The sequence below is a fragment of the Setaria italica genome, chromosome V (assembly GCF_000263155.2).
Source record: "Setaria italica strain Yugu1 chromosome V, Setaria_italica_v2.0, whole genome shotgun sequence".
NCBI lineage: Eukaryota > Viridiplantae > Streptophyta > Magnoliopsida > Poales > Poaceae > Setaria > Setaria italica.
Genome location: NC_028454.1, coordinates 8,998,175 through 9,004,392, shown reverse-complemented (window position 1 = coordinate 9,004,392; position 6,218 = coordinate 8,998,175). Strand labels below are relative to the sequence as shown.

At 44.4% G+C, this 6,218-nt stretch overlaps 2 pseudogenes; both read right to left on the bottom strand.

The window, feature by feature from the left end:
* Positions 1–1,295: 1,295 nt before the first annotated feature.
* On the bottom strand, positions 1,296–1,896 carry LOC111257315 (annotated as a pseudogene).
* Positions 1,897–2,129: 233 nt separating this feature from the next.
* LOC101756503 lies at positions 2,130–5,867 on the bottom strand (annotated as a pseudogene).
* Between the last annotated feature and the right edge of the window lie 351 nt (positions 5,868–6,218).

Sequence of the window (6,218 nt, the reverse complement as noted above, 5' to 3'; positions counted from 1 at the left end):
GCGATTTCCCCACAGTTGAAGGCACGCTTCCACAAAAATTGTTCCATGCGAGTTCAAGGCCCGCGAGAGCAGAGAGGTTGGAGAAAGGCCCGCGAGCGCATCGCCACCATATGTAATGGTTCCTTTTATTTGAATGATCGATGGGCAGTGAATGTGGTTTTGGTGCTGGCTAGTCCCTACTTATATCGTGACTAATCTCGGGATGGGTACTCCCTCCCTCCCAAAATAAACGCACATCTCGCTTCTTGAGAAGTCAAATATTTTTAAATTTGACTAAGAATATAGAAAATAGTATCAACATTTGTATCTTCAAATAAATGTATTAGGAAAGTATACTCCATGCTTAATCTAATTATACTTATTATACATTATAAATAGTACTACATTTTTTTATAAATTTTAGTCAAACTTAAAGTTTGACTTCTTGAGAAGTGAGATGTATTTTGGGATGGAGGGAGTACGGATAATCTATATGCATCCATACACAACAATCCTTGGTAGATTAGATAAGGCTCTCGGATACACGCAGTGGCTGTCACATTCTTTGTATAAAGCCTTGCACCAGCTGTTTGTCTAAAATATATTTACATTATTTTCTTTATTAAAATATACGAAGCACATAGGCTTTTGTCTTTCTTTTATAATTCAAATCTCTCGATAGCTTTGTCTTTTCAACCATAGTTTCGTTCCCAGCGTTTCTTGCATTAGCGTGACCTTAGATTTGAGCCTTATCCTTTAGTACGCTCTTTTAAAGCTTTCCTATAATTGATGTATTATTCTTAGTTGTGATTGTTGTTTGCTTTGTATGCTTGTGTGCCGATGATTGATGCGAGTAGAAGGAACGTTGTTCAAGAGCTTTGAGGACCAAGAGCTGAAGATAATCTGAGCAGCTATTCTTTGGAGAAAGGCAAGTGTGTCCTTGTACTTTTGTTCCAATTAACTATATTTAATCACTTTTGTATTGCTCTACATTTAATATTTATGGGTCTTATTAAGGTTTACCTAATTTTTATGATCATTCCTTGTCAACCTAGGTTTTACCTTTTTGTTGGGTAGATATGCTTAGTTGCAATATCTTAGGTTATGATGGTTTTAATGAACTCAATGATTAAACTTGGTACAATCATAAGAACTATATGGCTCTGATCTTGGCTAATTAATTAAAGAGTCTAGTTTGGGGTAATCTTACCGAAAGGATAAGAGGGGAGGTGTTGATAGGGTATAGCCCGGTCCTCAGACTAATCTGCTCTATGGTAGCTTCGCAGTCTTGAGAGAGGTTTATACTTTGCTTCGACCTAAAACCTTAGCAGGAGATCGAGGACAACAAGATTCTTTAAGTTCCCCAAGCTTACTGGAATTGGACCCTCCAAGTTGCTATCGTGCGCACAGAGAGCTTTCAGTAAGATTTCCTTGTGATGAAGGTATGATGCCTGACAAGCTAGTGTAGTAAATGCCTAACACGGACGTGTCTTCTAGGCGACCAATGCTATCTGGAATCACTTCGGATATGAAAGTATTTGCCAACGTAAGCAGTTCTAGACCAACCAAATTACCGATGCTGGATGGAATAAATCCCGAAATCCAATTGTTTCCTGTATAGAGCAATTGGAGTATTGTCGATAGATTTGCAATTGAGCTAGGAAGTTTCCCGATGAACGAATTATTGTCAAAAGCCAGTTGCTGAAGCTGGCTGCAGTTTGCCAGCATGGTGATGAATTCCAATCCATCCTTATCATTCGATCCTAGCTTATTGCCACTTAAGGATAGGCAAATGAGGCTTCGCAATCTCCCCAAAGTTGGAGGCACGCTTCCACTAAAACTGTTTCATGCGAGTTCAAGACCCACGAGAGCAGAGAGGTTGGAGAATGAAGGTTGGAGAAAGACCCGCGAGCGCATCGCCACCATATGCAATGGATCCTTTAATTTGAGCGATGGAAGGGCAGTGAATGGGGTTTTGGTACTTTCTAGTCCCTACTTATATCGTGACTAATCCCCGTGACGGGCACTTTCTCAGTCCTAAAATAAACGTACATCTTATTTCTCGAGGTGTCAAACATTTTTAAATTTGACTAAGAATATAGAAAATAGTATCAACATTTGTATCTTCAAATAAATGTATTAGGAAAGTATACTCAATGCTCAATCTAATTATACTTATTATACATTATAAATAGTAGTACATTTTTTTTATAAATTTTAGTCAAACTTAGAAAGTTTAACTACTCAAGAAGTGAGATGTGCGTTTATTTTTTGACGGAGAAGTACGTGCATAATCTATATGCATCCATACACAACAATCCTCGGTAGATTAGATAAGGCTCTCGGATACACGCAGTGGCTGTCACATTCTTTGTATAAAGCCTTGCACCGGCTGTTTTTCTTTTCATTAAGTGGCGCTTTCTCCACTCTGTTAGTTGCAGAGCAGCTAGTCCGGTGGCTCCTTGGTGCGTCAAGAGACCGTAGCTCCGTCCACCATTCAAGTGTCTGTGCTTCCAAGGCCGCTGGTGCCGACTGCAGGCCAAGTCTCTGTTGCACATTGAACCAGGAAGGCATCTCTGATCGCACGCATCTCAGCGGCAGCATCCCGCATCGCCGTCCGCTCCCTTGGCAGCTGCTTTGAGCAGGACACGCCAAGCCCGACCACTGAAGCCAAGCACCTCTCGCTTCTGCTTCTCACCGTGGCCGGGTCTTCCCCCTTTGCTTCTTCATGAAGCCAGATTGCCGGGTCGGCTACCTTCAAGGCTCTGTCGGGGAGAGCGGCCTCGGCGAACTTATGAAGGTCCAAGGAGCCTTTGAACATGTCGTCAGTAGGGCTCATCCCGGTGAACATCTCAAGCAACAGTATGCCGAGGCTGTAAACATCTCCAAGAGTTGAGACGGCGCGACCCTCGCCGTACTCTGCAGTCAATTCAGATTTCAGAAACTATTTGGTCAGTGGATTCATGGCAAGCTACTTACGAACGATTCATGCCGAGATAACTGGACTTGGCAAAATGGAAGTTAAAAACTGAACATAGCAATATCAGTGTTAGTTTCTGTTACCTGGAGCGACGTATCCAATGGAACCTCTTAGTCCAGTGAAGCTAACTGAATTCAGCAGAGTTTTGCTAGTGTCGTCAGGAAGGATTTTTGATATGCCGAAATCTCCAACCCGAGCACTCATATCTTCGGCAAGGAGGATGTTACTTGGTTTGAGATCACAATGGATAATAGGCGGTTGACACTGATTGTGAAGATAATCCAGAGCATCCATGATATCTACCGCAATGTCTAGTCTCTGAGCTAAGCTGAGTGTATTGCTCAGACTCTGTATTTTGGATGCTGGATGCAGCCAATCATTTAGGTTACCATTGGGCATGAACTCAAAAACCAGTGCCTTGAATTCTTGGCCTTGGTGATCAATGCTTAAGCAACAGGTGATGATCTTTATGAGACATCGGTGGCGCACCCTTCGCAGTGCCTCACATTCAGCCACAAAACTTCTAGTAGACCCAGATTGCCAGACGTTGAATACCTTTACAGCTGCGGTAATTCCCTTGTCATGTAAAGTGCACTTATAAACTGCACCATAGCTTCCTTGTCCAAGCAGATTAACCTCCGAAAAATGGTCAGTTCCATTTGCTAATGCTTGATATGAAACCCTTTCGTGCTGTTCATCAATTGCTGTGGGAATGACTTGATTTTTCTTTCCTTGTCTGAGCCTCTTGTGGATCAAATGGATAAGACAAACTACTAAACCTAAGAATAGAAATGCACAGATTGACGCTACGGTGACCATAAGTGATCTTGACATTCGCCTTCTATTCTTCCCCGCAGCAGCTGTGGAGCACGGAGCTAAATGAAGTTGAGGGTTTCCGCCACAAAGCTTATCATTTCCATCAATTGACAAGCGAATTGCATTTGCAAAAGGACCCCCTTTGGGCACTTCGCCTTGCAGATCATTGAAGGACAAATCCAGTTTTGCCAACAATGTCAAATTCTGTAGAACTTTGGGGATGGAACCTGACAAGTTGTTGTGTGCAAGATACAGTTGTTGCAGGTTGCCAATGCTAGCAAGGGCATCAGGAATACTACCAGATAGCTTATTCATTGTTAGGTTCAGTAATGCAAGACCTTTTAAGTTCTTCAGAGATTGAGGTATGCTTCCTTCTAATAAGTTGTTATCGAGCAGCAGCTTTACCAACGATATACAGTTCCCAACACTAGCTGGTATGGTGCCTGACAACTTGTTTCCAGACAGAATCAGTTCGTTAAGATTCACCATGGTACCAGCCTCAGTTGGAAGTGGTCCGGATAATGAATTATATGATAAGTCTAAGTACCAGGAAAGTCGAGGAAGTTTTAAAACCTCTATAGGAATTGAACCATTGAGTCGATTTGTTGAGAGATCAAAGGCAAACACATTCTTTAAGTTCCCCAAGTTTTATGGAATTGGCCCCTCTAAGTTTCCATAGTATAAATAAAGATTATTCAACTGTGTAAGATTTCCTAGTGATGAAGGTATGAGGCCTGACAAGCTAGTGTTGTAAAGGCCTAACACACCCAAGTTTCTTAGCTGACCAATGCTCTCTGGAATCTGTCCAGATACTAAAGTATTTGCCATCTCAAGTACTGTAAGACCAACCAAATTTCCGATGTTTATTGGAATATTCCCAGAAATCATATTGTCTCCCAAATAAAGACGTTGCAGAGTTGATGACAGGTTTGCGACTGAATTAGGCAGTTGCCCGCTGAAAGAGTTGTTGCCGAGAACAAGATACTGAAGCTGGGAGCAGTTTGCCAGTGAAGTGATGAATTCCCACCCTTGACTGTCGTTTGCTTCTAGCCTGTTGTCAGTCAAGAACAGGTCAGTAAGACTTTGCAACTTCCCCAAAGCAGAAGGCACATATCCAATAAAATCATTTCCTGGAAGGTTTAGTTTTGTGAGAGCAGAGAGGTTGCCGAGCGAAGGTGGGATAGCTCCACTTAATCGGTTGCTACTAAAGTCAAGAACTTCCATACCGGCGAACCTATCGCCGATATCAGCAGGGATGGTTCCAGACAGCGTGTTGTTTCCTACATCCAACTTTTTCAGTGAGGACAGATTGTACAGGGAGTGTGGAAGCACACCGGAGAGTCTGTTCTCATAGAGTAAAAGGACCTTCAGGCCGCCCATGCTGCCAAGTTCATGTGGGATCGGACCCTCGAGGTGGTTTTCTGTCAGATCAAGGTAGTTCAGGGATGACAGGTTACCTAGTGATCCTGGTATGGCACCCGTCAAGCTGTTGTTGCCCAGTGAGAACTTCTGAAGACTTGTTAGCTTGTCTCCAAGCTCAACAGGGATACGCCCATGGAACCGGTTACTGCTGAGCCTCAACAGCAGTAAGCTGACACAGGAACTGAGGTTGGAAGGAAGCGTACCAGAGAACGCATTGTAGCTCAGATCAAGCGTCTGCAGACGCGCTAGGCGGCCGATGCTTGCTGGGACCTCCCCCTGGAACCAGTTGGAACTCAGGTTCAGGGTCCGCAGGAAAGTGAGGTTCCCAATGGCCGGGGAGAGGGCTCCGGCGAGCCCATAGGAGGGCAGGCTCAGTGCCACCACCTGGCCGCCGGTGCACGCCACGCCCTCCCAGCCGCAGACGCCAGCGGTGCCATTCCAGGATGCAAGCATGCCGGAGCCGCTGCCGGCGAGCTCAGCCTTGAAAGCAAGCAGCGCGCTGGCCTCGTCGCTGGCACCGCCGTGCGCTCCCCAGGAGGCTGCTGCGATCATCACGGCGATGGTGGCAGGAAGCAAGCTCACGACGCGCATTGCCAATGCCATGGTAGAGCTGGGCTGGAGCGTATTGAAGAGCTTGCTGCCAGACGGAGCTTGCTTTTCTTGGTCAGCAGGGGAGCTACGCGCATTGCCGCATTGCCAGACAGAGCGTATTAATCCTAAGGCTGATTCGTGATCTGGTGAGACGTCGCTGTCTGCTTCTGTTTTTTGACTTTGACATTGGCCAGCGGCCTTCCAAGTTCCAAGTTTGGTTTGGGCTTGACCATTGTTCCCAATTTCAGGGAATTTTTTAAACTAGTGTAGGAACGTGTTCTAGCTATGGAGCATTACCATTTTCTATTACTAGTCTGAGACAAAACTTTGATTCAATTATGTTCACAAATTACCCAATCCTGCTCTAACAATTGCAGCCTGGCATGCAAAGCTGATTTAGTAAGTAAAGTTTTTTCCTCCTGTTGGATAA